Raw genomic sequence first — 21,369 nt, 5'->3', positions numbered from 1 at the left:
TCGGTGACGAATTTCAAAAATCAAGTCCAATGACTGGTTTATAAGGACCTTTTGATTTTGACCCACCAATCATAGCGGCACTTGACTGAACAATAATAGGAATACTATCCCCAGATTCCCCACCAGTGGCAGTTGCACTTGATTCACCACCAATGGGAATACCATGATGTGGTGGTGGTTGTGGATTTGAACCAGAAACAAATGTAGGTGGACCCTGAGGGTAATGAGTAGTACCTATCCCTGATGAATCTGAAGAATCAAGTCCAATGACTAGTTTATAAGGACCTTTTGATTTTGACTGTGATGGAAGTTGTACCTGAAGTGGATACCAAATGCCCTCTCCTCTGGGACCTAGACCACCACCTTCAAAACCCATTTTTTCCACAAGGTTTGCCCCTTTGCTATATTTGTCTTTCATGGACTCACTGACTCCACCTAATATTTTAGGCATTGTAGTAGTTGTTGGAGGGGGCTCAATGACAACCTCATGCTCATCATCATCACCTTCAATCCCACCATGCTCCATATCCCACAATTTGCTAAACTCTACATCCTCGTCGATGCTCTCAAATTTTGCACTTGTCTTTGGTTCACCGAGATTCCTCCTCATAGTCCAAAAATCATTTATTTTGGTTTGAGTCCAGCAATTCTCTTTACATTCGTGCAGAATTGATTTGGGAATAGTTTTCTTAGATGGATTAGCAGATTTTATGTAGAAATTGTAGGACCTCCTATTTTGGATGCCCTCATTGCCCTGGCCCTCCATAATTTGTGATGAAATCTCTTCATTTGAAATGTTATTGTCAGCTGCAATTTTCTCCATCTCTTTTTTAACCTCATCCCAGGAGTCCTTGTTTCTAATCTTTTCTAGCAATGGTTTACTTTCATGTTGACATAACACTGAAGAGTTCCCATTTTTCTTAAGCCTTGCTTGAACTACACCAATTGGATCATACTACCAGAGACTCTCGTCACCAAAGTTAAAAACTGTTAAGAAATCATGTGCCACAATGAATGCTTTTCTCTCAAATGTGAACCCTCCACATGAGAAAGGCAAGGAAGGAAATATGCTCTTCTTTTGCTGACCATGGAAGTGCCTATCTGTGCTCTCCAATTTCCATACATACTCTAATGCAAATACCCTCTCTGTCACATGCATTGGAAGTCTGTATGGTTTTACTGTCGATCCGTAAAACCTTAACACAGTGAATTCTTCCATGAAGAACCAGTCAGCCAATTCTATTTGACTTCTGAGTTGAATGCAATCTCTCCAAGACATAGGCAACCTAGGCATTGGAGTGCTTGTAATTTCATTATACAATGGTGCCAAAAAGAAGTCTACAAAATGGTTGTAGTTCTTTTTGTTATCATGCATCCTTATCTTTGGGCTCCAATCATATATTGGACAGTCTGTTCTCTTCCCAGTCTTCTCATCAATATTATAGCTCACAATTTGAAGCTTGTTGGTCTCAAATATTGCACGATACTTGGATAGAAGGAGATAAAACAAGTAGGATGAGAACCTAAATGTCTTACAGGAACCTTTTTTGATCATAAGTAATTATTTTTGCATGGATTTTACAATGTGATCAATAAAATTATATCTTACTGGCTGACTTGCACAATGGATATTATAAATCATTTCAAGAAGGCTTGCACCCACTTCCCTATCATTTTCCAATCCCAGGCAAAACGACAACAAGGAAATACTGTCCTCAACCCATGGAACAAAAATTTTAGAATCATAAGGAGGCTTATGATTCTGATCCAACACAATACCAGTACCAATCTTTATTAGACCTTTGATAAATGAATCTCTGCGACTTGGATCAAGACTCTCATAATTCCCTGCCAGCTTTTCAAGGTCAATTTGGATGTTTGAATTTTGGGCTTCAAATTCTAGGGTCAACAAACGAGCAAATTCTCCCTCGTTTATGGATAGAATTTCCTCTTTTGTATTTTTATTGACAATTGCTTTTTTATCTTCATCATAATTTTCGGCGCAGACCATGACAAAATCAGGGCAAGGGAATACTTCAGGTAACACCATGCTTCCCAATCAAACATCCCATGATGCAATTTTATTTGTTATTTTTTGTAACATTGGGTTGAAAACAGAAAATTTTGCCCTGGATGCATCTGCCGCCTTACTAGACAATGTATATCTAATATCTATGATACGCTTTTCACCATGGATAGCAAGGTCATAAATATCATGGTATTCATCAGTGAAACCTGGTGTTTTAACCAGTTCGGTTAGATACATTTTGTTTTTCACTTGGCTTCTTATTGAACTACTGCTTCCCGTTTTCCCCATCACTATTATTGTTAATAATTCAAAATAATGCTAGGAAACTAGATAAAAACCTGAAAATGCTAACCCTCAAATTGGAACACGAGATTACCAAAAGCAAAAAAGGTGGGATGTAGGTGTTCTAGATTTTACCCGAAAATTGGAATTTCTATTTCACTAGATTGGCGTAGACAGTCTCTGTTGCAACTTGCATTCCTCAATCTAGTAGCTGTTTCTGAATCTCCCTCGATTTACAGGTTTATCCAAGAAATGAAAGACGATTATGATTTAAGAGTCTCTTATTTTGAAAACTCTAAAAAGTAGAAAAGTAAAACCTAAAGGGCAAAATATCAAGAATCATGTTGTAATTTTATTAATTACTATTAATAACTATTCGATGCCGAAGGACAAAACATTCATTACTTCAGTATAAATTCTGAGGAAATTAAGAATCATGTTGTAATTTTATTAATTATTATTAATTATTCGATGCCAAAGGACAAAACATTCAATACTTCAGTATAAATTCTAAATTTCTGAGGACATTAAATGTAATACGTTCAATTTCGGGCGAAGTTCTCCCAAATGTGTTCACTTCCCACATTCGGGCCGAAATCCACCTTAAGTCGTTGATCTTTGCTCATCCAACAGACGAGGGACCAAGGTACCTGTTGTGACTTTACAGGTGAGTTTTTTAAGTATGTTTAATAATTTTAAACTTCCGTCCAAAAAAGTGCTTTACAGTCTTACTTAAATTTAATTAAATTTAAAACATTTCAATTCCGGGTGACGTTCTCCCAAATGTGTTCACTTCCCACATTTGGGCTGAAATCCACCCTAAGCCGTTAATCTTTGCTCATCCAACGGATGATGGTACCTATTGTCAGTTGTCATGGGTCCCATCACTTTTGCCAGTTTTCAGGCACGTCACCATACTCGTGTCACTTTTTCGGTTTGATTTTTAGTCTATTTAATCATTTTAAACCTTCGCCCAAAAAAAAGTTGTACAGACTTAATTGTATTTAATTACATTTAAAATGTCCAATTCTGGGCGAAGTTCTCCCAAATGTGTTCACTTCCCACATTCAGGCCGAAATCCACCCTAGTTGTTGATCTTTGTTCATCCAATGGTCGCGGGTCGATCTTACCTATTTTAAGATGTAGTGGGTCCCATGACTTCTGCCATTTTTCTGGCATGTCACCATACTCTCATCACTTTTCCGATTTGATTTTTAGTCTATTTAATCATTTTAAAATTCTGCCCGAAAAAGATATTTTTAGAATTAATTATATTTAATTAAATTTAAAATGTCCAATTCTGGGCGAAGTTCTCAGAAAGGTGTTCGCTTCCCACATTCGGGCCGAAATCCACCCTAGTCGTTGATCTTTGTTCATCCAACGATCGATGGTACCTATTTTTCGATGAAGTGGGTCCCACGACTTCTGCCATTTTTTCTGGCACGTCACCATACTCGTTACTTTTCTGGTCTGTTTTTAAAGTCTACTAAATCATTTTAAAATTCCTCCCGAAAAAGAGATTTATAGTCTATAGAGTCATAGACTATAAGTATTAAGTATAGACTTTCACTTAATTCTATTTAATTAAATTTAAAATGTTCAATTCCAGGCATTGGACAATAGTTTGAGATAACTATTAAAAATAATGTTAATATTATTTGTAAAAAAATTTAATTCAAAAATAGTATTAAACATGAAACTTAGTTTCTAGAATAAAACAAATAACTAAATAAAAATATAAATTTTGATTTGCAATTTGAAAGGTAAAAGTTTAATATTAAAAAGAAAACATTCAATATTAAATCTAAAATATTAATTTAACATTTAACAAAATTCTTTGAAAATATGTTTACGATATATCATTTTCAAAAATAGTTTAAAAATATATATAAAATTTCAACATAAATTTAGTCTATTAATTTAAAAAAATGTGCAACTGTAGTCCTCAACCTGTTAAGGCGAGAAAATTTGGAAAGTACAAATGCCAAGGTGGCGATTAATTGTTGCACAAGGAGTTGTCTACGGTATGCCACATGAAAGGAGGAAGGGGAGGATGGCAGGAAATCTTTTTCGTGATCTCATGGCATTAATGTCTTATTGTGCACATTCATCACCTGGCCTATAAGAGTTAAGACGAAGGCAGATTATTTTACCTTTTCATCTGTGTACCACTTTTTGCTTTGAAGCAGCTGCAAGTGCAGAACAAATCTGTAGTTCATAGTTCGTAGAATCATACCTTCTGTAAGACAATGGAGGCCAATTTCACACTTCGAACAGACAAGAAGTTGGTGCCCTTTTTGGGCAAAGTATCTGATAAACGAATGCAAGGACTATTTAGGTTTAAGGAGGAGAAGTTGTGGGCGGCAGCTCGACTAATGCTTGCGGAGGAGGTGGCACATATCAGTCACCAGTATTGAACTAACATGGAGGTTTACTCTCTGATTATGGTGTGGGCCTTTGAATTCAAACCGGAGCTGGAAAAGGTAAAACTCACATTGGTCAAATTGATTGATGGGGAGTTTTTGATTAACCTGGATTCAATCTTGGAGTGGGTGGTGCTGGGAGTTGGCATTCAAATTATGGAAGGGGACGACCAGGAGGAATTGCTTCCTTTTATTCGTGGCCCAGAGGATGAAATCAAATACCAGTGTCGTGAACGAGCCCGAGTGGGGTGGGAAGCAATGAAACTCTTTGTTAAATTAACGAGGGTGGATGAAGTCCTGAATGCTTTGCATGTGGTGGCAAGGATGGAGGTTGGTAGGGCATTGAGAGATAGGGCTAAAGAAGGAAGGGCCATACAACTACTGGCAAGCTTTGAGGGTGACCCCGACTTTGGGTTCCTAAACTGCATTCCAAAAATGAAAGTTGAAGTGGCAAAAGGGAAAGCCAAAGTATCAACCTCTGAGGAGGGAAGGGATTGGGAGGACCAGGTTGATAGTGAGACTGAGTGAGCGGCCTATCGGCAATGAACTAGTTTTTTTGTCTACTTGCTATAAGCTGTGGACAAATTTTGTATCTTGAAACGTTTCAATTAATTGAATGAAAAAACCTTGACTGATAAACTTTTGTATCTTGCAACTTTTGATATTTTGTATTTTGAATGACTATATAGTAATAGTATATATTTATAAAATTATAATCAACCATAATCAATGTACAAATAATTAATGGAACGAATTGAATTTTTTTTTTTAATAGCATTACATAAAAAGATCACGGTATTAAATTTATTTCCATTGTTTAACAAATAATTGAAATAATGTAGCCGGTAGCTCATATACAAAAAGCATTTGAAAGAAATTAATTAATAAAAATGAAATAGAATTATAGAAAGCATTTTTATATCCATAAGAATGTAAGAGGCAAAGTGAAACAAACTAGAATTTGAAAAATTATCATTAAATTATTTATGCTTTTGAAATTTACAAACTTTTTGTCAGAGACTTGAGTCCCCCAAAAACTTAAAAGCCAAAATGAGTGAGCCTCTGGCACTCAACCTGTTAGGGTTCAAGGACATAGGAAAAAAAAACTACAGGTAGTGGAATTGTTTACAATTTTTCCCTATGAATCTGGACCTCCTTCCATGTAGAATTCTTCAGACAGCATAAGCTGACAGAATTCTTCAAGCCACGTGTAGTTTGGAAAGTCATCCAGGAGGAACCATTTCCAGAGGAAGTCCCTGCCAATCTGTGCCCATTTTCTGTGACGCGTCAGCTGCTCCACATTTAGGTTTAGGAGAAATAGTTGCCTAGCCACTGGCAGTGTTTGGTCAGGTAGGAGAAGCTTGGATAAATCACTCGCCCAAGGCATCCCCACCCCTACTTTTGCAAGAACAACAAGAGTAATGTCATCTCCGAGGAAGTCTTCCTTAAAAACCTTCCTCAACAGCATCAGCATATCCACCTTGTCTCCTCCCAAGTCCAGAAGAGACGCTAAGAAGCGGGATGTAATGTCCATGTTAACACGGTACCTATTTTCGTTTCACAGAAATTCTCTGCCCAGCACCATCTGCACAGCTTCATTGGTGAATGACCCAACCTCCTTGCAGACTGATTGGAGGGTTGGGTCTCTAACGGAGCCTAGAAAGGCCCTCTAGTCCTCTGCAGAAATGCTTCTCAAGCGGATGGGAGTGTCCATCTTGAGAAAATAGATTAACAAATTAAACAACCTAAGCACTGAGCAGTGAGCCTATAAACCTAAATACCGTGAGCTCTGACGATTTATCTACTAAATGGCAAAGGCTAATTGAAGATGAAAGAAGCAGAGATCGTATATAAATTGTTGAAGCTCTTGATTGTAATATTTACTTCTTTAACAGTATTAACTGCTATAAAAAAATTTAAATCTTTCGTATCTCTGCAAATCTTTCCCATAAATGCACAAGTGTGCGAAATTGGAAACAGCTATGAACTAGTACCAAATTGGCAAGTATCACATTGGAAGTCATGGGGACAGAGTGGATTGCCGTAAGTGAAAAGATATATATTAAATGAACGAAATTATGGATCGTGATTCATGACATTTGATACGTGTCTATTGAATCCAATTCCATTCCGGGCACTTTCTGGTGAGCTATGTTCTCTTCAGAAAATTGGGCCGAAATAAAACTTCAGCCATTGATATACGATCATCGAACGGTTTAAAATCATTGATAGATTTTAGGTATGTGTCACCCTTTACGTGTCAAAGAGGCCGCGCTTATTGATACATCGTGCCTAGTCCGAACTCAATGTATTATGTGATGTGATGTACTGATGTGATGCGATGTGCCTTGTCTATTAATGGCAATGAATTTATGAAATCGCTAATGAATTATATATTATACCATAAATAATAATAAAAAAATTTCAAGCGGTGGATAAAAATCGCCAATACATTTAAATAATTTTTCCTTCGGAGTAAAAATTTTTGCTCATACAATTATATATTTGTTCCTTTTAACAATAATTATTTGCCTCCCACAATAAATATTTTCCCCATAGAACAAGGTATTATTTGCTAGAAATTTATGGCATTTTCGCACACTAGAAAAAAATTTGCCAATAAAAAATAATTTTTTCGTCATTTAAAAAAAAAATTTCGCCATCGATATGAAAATTTCCCCTCGAAAATAATGTCTGATTCTCCAGGATTTTACATAGTTGCCCGGGGGGGTTTCTTAAAGTTATCCCTGTCTCCCACTGGCAAAACAAACGTCGAGGTGTCAAGATCCCATCTCTTCATCAAAGCCATGAGCATAGGCCCATGATATTTGATAGTAGGCATATTATAGATGTACCACAAACCCACTATATGAAGAAGTTATTGATCCTCTCAAGATAATTCATGGATCTGGCTTCGTAGATCGTGGTATGTCTGATAGTATGTTCTCGTAGGTACAGTTGTTCTTGTGAAATCAACAATCATGAATCAATAATCTATCAAGCATCAATGACATCAAAATATTCATCTGCATTATCAAACACCTAATTCCATGTGTGTCGCTCTGGTAACCCTTTTGAGGGACCAAGGCGCCCTACTGGGACTAGGGCACTTTGGAAGGACCAGAGTGCTCTAGTGGGACCAAGGCTCCCTTGGAGTACCAAAGCTCCTAATAGGGACCAAATCACTGTAGGTGGACCAAGGCGCTCCTGCTAGGTAGCACATGAGAATTAGTGTTTCTTATGCAGTCAATCAGTCAAACAGAGTCTAACAAAAACCAAAAATGTGATTGGGTAGGCTTGGGATCTCCATTCGAGTGGGAATTTCTAGTTGTTTTGTGCTACGTGGGCTCCTCTTCTACAAAAGGGTGAATAAGACAAATGAATAGTGTCATGTTCACTATTTAAGGTATTCTCTCTCCTAAACCCTAATTTTGCATCTTCTCCTTAATATTTCATATCTTGAGCTAGAGAACTCTAATTCTTGCACTGTTAGTTGTGTTAGAATAGTGATTCAATTCTCTTACCAAATATTCTTTGATTTTCTTCACTGTGAATATTTAGGTTCACCTCTCTTTACAATTCGATGTGGTAAACATGATACTCTATTTCAACTCACTAATTAGAAAGCCCAAACAGGGGGGCATATAGCTATCCTTGAATTTCATTACTTGTAGTAAGAATTTAGGTGATTTTGTGATTTCATCTAATAATGTGGTTTGGTAGGATGCAGTTCCTAATGTTGTACTATAGATATCGCTTGGGGCTTCATTCGACATATTATGGATATATCCTTTTTCCCATGAATGTTTACTTTTCTACACTTTAGCTTGCATATATACATATTGTCATGTGACTACTAAAGTGGGGGCTAAATGTAATATCATAAATTGTACACCCTGTTAGGAACTGGGAAGGACAACTGAGAGGGGGGGTGAATCAGTTGTCAATAAATTATAACCCAAAACAAATTATTCCAACTTAAAACTTAGTGTCGATAAAACATATTAATAGTTATAGCAATACCGGTACAACTTAATGCATGAAACAGAAAGAAAAACACATCCATAACACATGACACAGATATTTTGACGTGGAAACCCTATAAGGGGAAAAACTATGGTGGGAAACCTTACCCACAATCAGATGATACTACTGCAGATAGTAAGTGAATACGATAATGGGGTCTGCACATGCAGAAAGGCCAACTGCCTAGAGCTCACTGCTCAATCACAAAATAGGAGTCACACTGACTACAATTGGATGGTTAAATCCAATAACAATGTATTGCTTCAATATAGCATCTACAATGTTGGATTCAGTACTAGTTTAAGCTCTGACCATGAGTGCCAAATACCTTCATAACCTTTCCTTCAACCTTCAGATGATATTCGCATGATTCGCACAAGGATCTGCATATTTTCGCTCTTCACAATGATCTTCAATATTCGCACACACTCATAATGATCTTCAAATAAGATCTTATAATTATTTATACAAAACCTAAGACCTCATGATTAGGTCGACTCCCTAAAGATATTATATTTAAATCAATTACAAAATAAGCCTTGATGCAATACAATATGTCGGCCTCAATACATTTACACATTATCCAATCAATAAACCATTTCCAAAACATGTCGTGTTGATCTAGAACATGATATCTTGTACCTGTCCATAACCTAGACCTATATATCGGTTAAGGAAAATATGTGAACCCGATTAGACCAATAAGAAAAACACCAAATGTAAACATCCAATCCATGTCTTCGACATAACCAAATGATCTACAGATGATAACAAGTCATCATCAACTTCCTGAGTTGTCGGTGAAACATATATCAATGACTATGCATAAGCCAATATCCATGTCGAGACCACAATGAGTCGGTTCAACAACAAACCAATATAACCAGAGTGCCAAATCAATAATGTAGACCTCCAGAAAGATAGGTGTTGACATCAATGACAAAACCAATGCAACACATGACGAAGTCATCCATAATACCAACAATCTCCCCCTTTGGCATTGATGGCAACACTTGATGGAAAAACATCTAAGTGCTAAAAACATAATGCCAAATACCAACAATCTCCCAAAATAGATCAATACAAAGTTCTGTATCAAAAACTGAAATAATATAACCAAAACCAAAATACATCTCTCCAAGAATACATCTCTCCCCAATCTTCAAAGTAAAATGTTTTTCATAGACATCTCTCCCCCTTTGACATCAAATGCCAAAGTAGTCAAGAATCAAATCATAACATAACATACAGCTAACTACTCCCCCTGAGCAGTAGCTCTCCTTCATCAAAGCCGGAAAAAAAGATTTTTTTGTTAGTCACTGTCGGTTTGATGCCAATCTTCATCATTCAAGTCTCTGTCAGTGGGGTGATTACCCCAAGCTTCTCTCTGAGATATTCAAATGTTTCCTTAGGCAAAGGCTTTGTAAAAATATCTACAATTTTCTCTTTAGTATTCACATAAACCAATCTCACTTCATTTGCTTCAACATTTTCTTTTAGAAAAATATACTTTATAGAAACATGTTCTGTTTTAGAGTGAAATACCAAATTCTTTGATATATCTATTGTTGCTAAGTTATCACAGTAAATAATTACTAGTTCTTTGCATTTTACCTTGATATCCTTCAACATTTGCTTGATCCATAATACTTGAGTGCAATTAGTTGTTGTTGCAACATATTCTACTTCTGTTGTAGATAATGATGTACAAGTCTGCTTCTTGTTGATCCATGAAATTAATCTTCTACCAAGAAATAATGCACCACCAGTGGTACTCTTTCTGTCATCCACATCTCCTACCCAATTTCTATCTGTATATGCACATAACTCAAAATTTTCATCCTTAAGATACCATAAACCAAGATTTGATGTGCCTTGTAGGTACCGGAAAATCCTTTTTACTGCAGTTTCATGATTTTCTTTAGGATTGCTTTGAAATCTTGAAACAATACACACTGCATTCATTATATCAGGTCTGGTTTGTGTCAAATGCAGTAACCCTCCAATCAGAGATTTGTACCTTGTCGAATTTATAGGAGTTGAATCATCCTTTAATGTCAATTTATCAATTGTAGTCATAGGAGTGCTTACCGGGTTGGAGTTTTCCATTCCAAATTTCTTCAAGAGTTCCTTTAGGTATTTTGTTTGACATTTAGGTTAGCACCCACCTTAATGTGTTGCATTACATTTTGCATTTTCAAGGTTCCTTTAAGAATTTAATTATTAATTTGATTAAATCTAAAGACCTTTCTCACTAATTCACATATTATAAAATTGAGCCCTTAATCCTAAGTGTGCCCCTTTTTATTTCACTTCAATTAATTGTGATAAATTCCTAATTTGAGCTTCAAAGTGTATTGTTGCACATCTAAACACCTTGGAGTGACACAATGAGCTAGATTTGACTTTGTAATCATGATATTTTATTCCCTATAAATTTGGAAAAAAGTCAGTTGAACCATAGCGACCGTCGCTACAATCCCGCCTTTTTTTCCCCAAATTTTAGGAGCTTAATTTGGTGGTATCATAATGTTCAAATCTCTTTGTGTGAAATTTCATCAATTCTAAGTTGGCCTATGATCAAGATTAAAGTTAGGGTTTTATATATATAACCATTTCTTTCCTTATTTGAAGGATCCATTTCTCTAGAAATTGAAGGAGACCTCTTATGAAGTGAAAGTTTAGGTTTTATGTGGAGTCTACAATAAAAAAAATTCATCATTCATCAAATTTTCATCAATCTTTTTTATCAACCATGGAAGCTTAAGAGATATTGAAGAATAATAAGGATATCACCGACTTTTGATTAGCTCATACCTCTCCCTTAGGGTTTGGTATGGTTTCATGTTATTTTCATATCTCTATGTGAGTTTTCAAATCTACATATCATTCATTTTAAGATTTACATTTTTTCTTTAGATCTACATTGCATTTGTGATTTGAAGCATTTACATTATGTTCATTTAGGGTTTTACTCCAAACATAGGGTGGAACTCTAGTTTTTCATTTTAGCTCATTAGGATCTTACAAACACATGAGGTTCTAGGGCACACACACTTTTCAATACTTTATTGGCTATTTGTGGAGGTGGAAATCACCCAAACAAGGGGTTTGACTAAGGAAAAACCCTATATAGCCTCCTACACACCAATTTTCATATCACAGGTGCAAGTATAGGTTTCCATCGGAGCAACAAGTTTCTTGGAAGTCTTAGTTAATAGGTGCAGATCTAGATCCAGAATCAAGACCTAGACCTCTAGGAATGGAGCACCCAAGTCCTCCACAGTTTTGTGTAGAATTTGGCAGTATAGCTGCACAAGTTATAGAATCCCATTTTATGGCTCAGTTCAGTACAAGAGAACATTTGACTTCCCTTTTTAGTTATGTACTTTGTATCTCAATTTCAGTTCTGCGTTTATCTATTATTTACTGTTATCTTAGTTATTCTCATACTTTCACTAGCTTAGTTTGTTTGCATCCTACATTTTACTCATTTCCCTTTCATATCAACAAAGGAATAGAAACCCTAAAAGTATTCTTTGAATCTCTTTCACAAGAGGAAATCAAAGTGAATCACTTCATTAGGCTCTTTCATATTCCAATGCGTGAATGAGAGTGGAATTAGGTCTTAGTCTACCAAATTCCATTTTCACTCTACACACATAATACAAGCTTTTTACTATTGAATTTAATTTTTAGTTTTAGTTTTGAAAAAGTCTAATTTCATTTTTTTTAAATCAATTATTTGCATCTATTTTTTATATTTATATTTAACAACCCCCCCCCCCTTTTTAAGATAAGTATTGCCATATAGAGGGGAAACTCCCTTTCATTAATTATCAAAATAAAAACATTACAAGATATTTGTAAGGATTAGTGATAAAGATAATCCTATTTCCCACAACCTATTCACAATCTCTTATGTCATCAAATTATTGTTTTCATTTACCAATGCAACAAACTCATCCAGATTGTATTATTCTCCCTTCCTATTTTTTACACTTTCCATGTTTTGTTCATCCCCATCTTTTTGTCTTCTACATTTAGATAAAAAAAAATCCTGCATTAAATTTGTGTTAGGAATCATTGCTAGCCCATCAATAGGAATACATAATGGATTTGCCAACTCTTGTTGTGCCATACTCCTAGTTATACCAAGGCATCACAGGGTATAGCCCAACACCTACATGAATTGGGAGAAAAGGTTGGTGAAACCCTCTCCATCATAAACATGCCCATTCGCCCAAAATTCTATTCCCAAAACCTTGACTATTGTCATTTACTTCTCCTATATTCCTTTATGAAACAGATATATAATTTTCTCCTCTAGTGTTTCATCAACACATTTGCATCTAATCTTGAAGTTCCCCACCATCTTCACTAGTGCATATAACCAATATTGTAGATATATCTCTATTAATAATTGGCTTCTTACTTGAGTCTCAACCCTTTTGAAAGTTGTGAACATCTTCTATAAGATATGAATGCATTTTTTTACTCTAAAAATAGATTTTCCAATCTAGGTGCAGTCTTTTTTTATTTTGTTTCATGATTGTTGCCTTTGCATCCCACCATCAATCTAGACATTACATCTACAATGTCATCCTTTAAAATCCTTGCAAGAGTGCTCAAAGCTCTCAAGTCTAATTGGATAGTTGTTTATTATCACCATCAGGTCTAGATTCCCTCTTCATCCTACATCTTCCTCTGTATTCATTAGGATCATCATTCCTTATTTGCACCTCTTACAAGGTAATTTCCAATCCAATTTGGATTTTTTTACTAGATCAAATCTTATCATTAGATCCATATCTATCATAGTTACTTGTCTTGTACTTTGTTAATCTCCTTTTTCATTCGTTCATAATATGTTTAATACCTTTACACAAATAAATTTAGTGGACATTTAACTTTTATTTGGCTTTGTTGAAGGGTATTCTTGTAAGTATCTCTACACTTTTTTGCACTTATTTATATTGTGGATATTTTCTTATTTTTCACTTGATCTCTAACTATCAACTCTCTCAACTTGTTTCATCTTTTTGGATTGGAGTTAATCATTACTGCTTTCTCCTACAAGAATCCCTAATTGTCCAATCTGTCTTCTACTCCATTAGCCTCTCTATAAACATGTGTTATTGAAAAGTCTCCCATGTCCTCTTAGAGTCTCCAAACTTCTTGTACCTAACTCTTCAGCTTCCAATTTGGTGTGTCACTCTTTGCTTTTGCCTGTATGCATAGTAACAAGTCTCCTTCTATGCCTACATTCTTTATGTTTTTCTCTTTGCACATCCATAGCCCTAGAGCCCATGCTTCCATCTCAGCTTCATTATTTGAAGCAAAGCATATATTTTTAGATCATGCACATACACAATGACATTGAAAGACTCTAATAATACAACTATCCCCTACCTATCCTAGATTTCTTTTTGCTGACCCATCAAAACTCATCTTGATTCTCCCTATGGATGGAAACTTCCAAAAGACATTTCTTCTAATTTACTTCTTATCCTTTAGTTGTCCTTTAGGCCTTCTTAGGAGATCCTATTTCTACTACAGTTCGTCATCTCATTTTGTGAAAATTGTCCCCACTTTTATCATTTTTTGGCATTCAATAATTCACAAACATTTTTTTGAGTTTTTTAAATAACCCCTATATATCCATACTCTTCTCTTGGAAAATTTTATGATTCCTTTCTTTCCAGATATTTCAAACTATCATGGATGGATCTATCACCCATAAACTAGCCCACGTTATATCTTTCCTCCCTCTTGGCCAACTAGTCATTGATTCTTTTAAATCTTCTTATCTTACTCCTTTCCACCCAACAACATCCCATATCTAATCCCAACATTCTTCCAAATGTATGATTTAGGAGTAGACGAACAATTGTATCATCATCATTGTAGCACAATGTGCATCTATTTAGCCCATGAATCCCAAATGTGTTTAGCCTATCAACTGTTAATACTTTTTTTATGTATTGTCATCTATATAAAAACACCTACCTTTGGTAGGATTATATAATGCCAACATAATGTGTCTAGCCATGATTTATCTACCCTCTTTGCCATTTGAATTTGGTATTCCATTTTTACTATGTATTCTCCAAATTTTATCTCGCACCATATAACTTCATCCTCCTCTTTAGTTAAAAGAAAACTTCTCTTAGCAAGTTTGGTTTTTAATGTTGATTTGGCATTCTCCGTAATTGGTAGTTGATCCACCTCAATCTATTTGTGATGCACATATTATGACATAGTGAAGCCAATGTAATCTCTTACCTTCAATTCCATTAGTTGCATTAATTATTTGATGTGCCATATGGTTTCCTCAAACTCTTATGAAGATCTATTGCCATTCCAAGATTTTGACCAAAAATTAAGTTGTCTTCCATTATTAATTTTCCATGTCAAGTGGTCAATGATTAGCCTTATGTATTCCATAAGAATCTCCAAATCGCTTAGCCTCCTACTGAATTTGTCATTGTCAAAATCCTTATTGGATCCAACTCATCCAGATATTTTTGTTTAAATATCCTACACCATAATTAATTTGGTTCATGATACATATTATAAGAAATCTTGGCCCCAATTGCCATGTTTTTCATTCTCCTCTTTTGTAATCTTACACCCCTTGTTTCCTTTGGTAGCCATGCAATGTCCCATTTTACCAATAGGATTTTCTTCTCCTCCTTTGCTCCTTCCCATAAAAATTTATTAAGGTAACTTTCCAACTTTACTTCTACCTTTTGGGTAATTTGAAAATAGACATAACATATACAGGGACTATTGAAAGAACAAATTTGATCGTCGCCATTCTCACTGCTAATGTTAGCCATTTATTCAAGTCCATGCTTGGTATTTGTTCCCGCAACTTTCTATCACATTTTTCCAATGCTAGGATCAATAGTTCCCAAATATAAGTAGTGCTCCTAGGTACTTCATTGGGACGTTTGTTATTGTGAATCCAAGCTTATTAGCAATCTTCTTTTGCAGTGCCTTTGGTATTGAATAATATTATTATTTATTTCTCTTTGTTAATTGTTTGTCTTGAAACGCTTGTATAGTCTTCCTTGTGATTATTGTATTATCTCAATATCTTTCAAATTTTCCTCTTTGAATAAGATTGTGTCATTTTCAAATTGGGTGTGTATGACAAGACTCAATCACTGCACCATTTAGATGCCTTTCCATAAGTCTCTTTCTTTTCATAATTTGAAAGTTCTTCCCATAGCCTCTGTCATTAATATAAAAAGGAATAGAGAAATGGGGTCTCCTTGCCTTATCCCATTCTTTGCTAAAAACAATTTGCACATTGAGTCATTGACATTAATTTTATATCTTGTAGAGGAGATGTAATGGTTTATCATATTTATCCATGGCTCATTGAAACCAAATCTTGTGAAAACTTCTATGAGAAACTTCCAATTGACCTTGTCATATGGTTTGCTAATATATATTTTGACCATTATACCTTTGATAGATTTTCTTTCTTCATTGTATGAACAACCTCATTTGCCACTATGATGTTGTCAATAATCTCTCTACCTAGGCAAAATCCATTTTTTAGTTATGATATTATATGTTATAAAATCTTTTTTAATCTATTCTTTGACACCTTTGTTATGATTTTGTAAATCATATTGCATAAAGAGATAGGTCCAAAATAATTGAGAAAGCTACATATATGCTTTTTGATAATAAGAGTGATCACTTTATTGTTAATATATTTGACCAACTTTCTCTTTTTTATGAATTCTTCCATTGTTTTCCATGCATTCTTACCTATACAATGCCAAAATTTCTTATAAAATCTTGTCGAGAAGCCATCCGATCCTAGAGATTTTTCTAGATGAAGTTTGAATGTTGTTGTCTGAACTTCCTCTAAGGTGATTGTTGTATTTAACATATTATTATTTGCCTATGTTAGACACTTTGTGATCCCATCTAGTATTCCTACATTATCATTAATATCTTGTTGATGATGCTTCCCCAACAAGTCTTCAAAATGTTAAACCAGCTCTATTTCAATCAACTGTCTATCACTTACTATTTTTCCATCCTTCATGACTATGCTTTTAATTCAGTTGAAAGCTCTTCTTGCTTTTGATGAAGCATGGGAAAACTGAAAGTTTGTGTCTCCTAATTTTAACCATATTTCTCTTGTTGTATCTCTCCAATAAGACTCTTCTCTTGCAATAATTTTGTTGTTCTTTTAGTTGCTTCTCCTTTTGAAAATCTTCTTGGAACATACCAAACTTAATTACCTTATCATCAAATTCTTCCAATTCTTGTTCCATTTTGTTCTTTTCCTTGAATATGTTCCCAAATACCTCTTTATTCCATGTCTTCAGTCTAGCTTTGATAGATAGTATTTTTTAATGCAAATATAGCTTGGGGTGCCTTTATCTCTACATTCATCGCACCACTTCTCTACTAGTGGTAAAGGTCCCCCTTCTCACCACCACATATTCTAAAACTTGAAGTAAACATTACTTGGTTTGTCTCCCTTCTAGATATTCATAAGTACTACATAGTGGTTAGAGGATGATATAGGAAGTATTGAGGTGGACAATATTGTGTCTTCTTCTATTGAATTTGGAGAGATAATAAACATATCTAGTCTCAATGCAATGTTGTTGAAACTTTCTCTATAGTTGGTCCATGTGTATATACCATTCAATTCTAGACAATCAATCCCTCTAATTTTATTGATGAATACTCTAAAGTCCTTCCTATTTTAATTGACTCTACTTATACCTCCCCTTTTTCTTTAAATATGTTATTGCATTAAATTTTCCCCCCAATACATACAAACGATCGCCTACCTGATTAATGCAATCTCCTATTTTGTTGGGAAAATGGTGTCTTAACCTTGCATTTACATGAGGTTACTATTTATAGTAAGTTTTTGTTTGAGCACAAAATGGTGCAAAATTCTCCCCAAAGCTTCAGGTTGTCTAGATAAGCATGCTGGTAAATTTTTGTCCCAAAATCATAGCTAGTTTTGAAGATATTAAAGTTTTTGTTTTTGGAGGATACAATGAAAGGTTTAAATTTAATTTTGAGAATTTTAGACCATTCAAAATACCCTGAAAAGTGGGTGTAACTAGCATAATAGGTTATGAGGTGATAGAGCACTTCGCAAGCTTTCTGATGCATCAAATGGTTTGTCAATTAGACACCCGGTTCACAAGTTATGGCCTTTGGAAATTTGGACTCCTGAAAATGGGAAATATAAAATGCATTGGACACATAAATGAGTTGTAAAAGGGAGGAGCATGTGTTGATGTGTGTTTTGACACATCATAGGGCATCTAGAATATAGATAAGGTAGGGTCTACTTTATTGGGTGGTTTTAGCTCATGGTTTTGTAATATCGTTTGACAATTTCCTGTATTGTATCTCCTATATATGAGGTGTGTGAGATAGAGGTTGTGTAAGAGTCTTATGGTCATTGAGTTGCCTCTGAATCTCTAATTGGTAGTACTCCTATGAAGAGATTTGTTTGCAATTATATTGTAATTTGTTATTGATTGCTAAATAATATATTAGGTTGCTTTTGGAGTGTGGGGTTTTTTCTCTTGAAAGGGATTTCCCCATGTAGATCATTGTGTTGTGGTATGCATGTTATTATGTCTATTTCTATTAAGTTTATGTAATTATTATAATGATATATAAAATTTTGCATTACCCTCCTCTCAAGGTTAGTGTAAGAAGTTGTTTCACTACTTAACTTCCTTACAAGTGGTACTAGAGCCTGATCACCTTTGGTTTTAGTTGTGGGTTGTTGGTTTTTTTGAAATAATCCAAATTTGAGTAGGAGTTGGTGCAGAATACACTTTTGATCTTGTTGCAAGAAATTTAATATGGTAAGTTCATCAGGAAGAATATAGGTCGATAAATTTAATGGAATTAATTTTAAAATGTGGAAGTTCAAGATGAAAGATCTGCTAATAGATCGATATTTGTGAGATGTTGTTGATGCAAATGTCTCAAGACCTACAGATCCTACTATGATTGCTCAGTATGATTGTGCTTGGCAGACTCTATTCTGATCAATGTCCATGAAGAGAACTCTACAAAGAAGTTATGGACTAAAACTGGTGAAATGTATCAAGAAAAATATTTATTGAATCAAATTTTTTTGAGGAAGAAATTGTATTCCTTGATAATAGAAGAGAGTGGATGAGTTACAGACCACCTATAAGAATTTAATATGTTGGTGGTTCAATTGGTATTGATTGGTGTTAAGATGGACGAAGAGGAGAAATGTCAAATCTTGCTTTGTTCTTTACCTGATTCGTGGGATTCTCTTATTATGGCTATCAGTAGTACTTCTATTGTTTTGAATTATGAAGATGTGGTGGGTGCCCTACTTGGTGAAGAGACGCAGAGGAAGGTATCTATCAGTTTGAAGGAAGCCCTAACTATTCGTGGAAGACCTATGGAAAAGGGCAAGAAGAATGTGAAGCTCATTAAGTCCAAATCCAAAGGGAGATCAAAATTTCTTGGAAAGTCCAAAGTCATTGACTAGAATTGTGGTAATTCAGGTTACATCTGTAAGGACTGCAAAGACGAAATGAAGAAAAAGATGAAATTCAATTGTAATTTTGAGTCCAAGAAGGAAGATGGTGATGCATTCATTGCAGCTTTGGCTACTCATACAGGTAATGATGCATTGTTAATTGACTCAAGTGCATCTTTTTATATGACTTCCAATAGAGATTAGTTTTCTAAATATGAAGAATTTAATGGAAGTAAGGTGTACTTGGGTGATGATTCACATTTAGACATTGTTTGTCATGGTAAAGTTAGAATCAGGTTTCTTGATGGTAGAATAAAAAGGATTAGCGGTGTGTTGCATATCCTTGGATTAAAACTAAATTTATTATCTATGAGCAAACTAATAGATGCGAGTGTGCAGGTAGTCTTTTCTAATGCAGGATGTAAGATGATTAAGGGTGCTATGGTGATTTCTAGAGGTGTCGGGTTTGACACTTTGTATAAGCTAGAGGCATACATTGTTGAGTGTAATAGCACTTCAATAAAAAGTAAATCTATGGATACTTTGTCAGAAGATTTGAGGGTTTCACCTTTAGCAAATGTACATGACTTTTGAGTACCTAAGTATGCTCTTTCTTCTAAAGAAAATTCACCTGTGGAGAAGACTTTGTTATGGCACCAGAGGCTTGGCCACATTGGATAAAAGGGTCTAAGGACCTTGAAAAATAAAAACCTTGTTAAAGGATTGAATAATTGTAATCTTGACTTTTATTTCTGTGAGCATTGCATTTATGGAAAACAAAACCACGTTCAGTTTTACTCGAGTTCTCATAAATCTTATGGTGTTTTGGATCTTATTCATTCTGATGTTTTTGGTCCTGTAGATGTTCCTTCCATTGGAAAATCCACATATTATGTTTAATTTATTGATGGTTTTAATAGAAGGACATGGGTATACTTTTTAAAGAGTGAATCTAAAGTTTTCAGTTGTTTTAAAGAATTTAAAGAAATGGTTGACTTGAAGTCTGGAAAGAAAATTAAATGTTTGAGAACCAATAATGGAGGTGAATTTTACTCTAATGATTTTGATAGATTCTGTAAAGACTGTGGCATCAATAGATAGGAGGCAACATTGTATTCTCCACAACAAAATGGAGTTGCAGAAAGAATGAACAAGACACTGATGGAGAAGGATAGGAGTATGTTAAGTTTTGCTAGCCTAGAACAAAAGTTTTGGGTTAAATTTGTTGTCACTACTTGCTACCTGATTAACAGGTCTCCTACATTAACTCTTGTTGATAAAACTCCTATGGAAGCATGGTCAAGTCATAAGCCTTCATTGAAACATCTTAGAGTTTTTAATTGTGAGGCATATGCACATGTGCCAAAGGAGAAGTGAACAACATTGGAGAACAAGGCTATGAAATGTATCTTCATCAATTACCGTTATGACATGAAAGGATACAAGCTTTGGGACCCTGTTGCACAAAAGGTAATTCATATTAGAAGTGTTATTTTTAGAGAAATTAAGTCTCCTTCTATTACATTGCAACCGAAACAAACTAAATAGAAAGATGTGATTCAATTCACTTCTACTCCTGAAAGAGTTGAATCGACATCACTTGATAGGCAAGAAGTACCGAGGAGAGCTCATGTAGCTCTGAATCTTTAGAAGAGGAGGAAGAACCTATAACTTAGCTTGTTTAAAGGTCTACAAGACATAGACGACCACATGAAAGGTATTCACCTGATGATTAGAAATGATTTTTTTCTTTAAATACTAATGTGGATGAACTTAGATCTATAGAAGAGGCATTATGTATGAATGATGTAGAATCCTAGAAGATTGCAATGGAAGAAGAAATGGCATCTTTGAAAAATAATGACACATGGGATCTTGTACCATTTCCTGAAGGATGGAAACATGTTGGTTGTAAAAGGGTGTTCAAGAAAAAGATTGGTTCAGATGGAGGAAATAAGAAGTATAAATCAAGGTTGGTTGAAAAAGGCTACTCTCAAGTTGAGGGTGTTGATTATGGTGAGATATTTTCTCCTGTTGCAAAAATGGCATCCATTATATTTTTTCTTTCTATTGTTGTT

Source organism: Cryptomeria japonica, chromosome 1, assembly GCF_030272615.1.
Source record: "Cryptomeria japonica chromosome 1, Sugi_1.0, whole genome shotgun sequence".
In the NCBI taxonomy this organism is placed as follows: Eukaryota; Viridiplantae; Streptophyta; class Pinopsida; order Cupressales; family Cupressaceae; genus Cryptomeria; species Cryptomeria japonica.
This window is presented reverse-complemented; position numbering follows the sequence as displayed.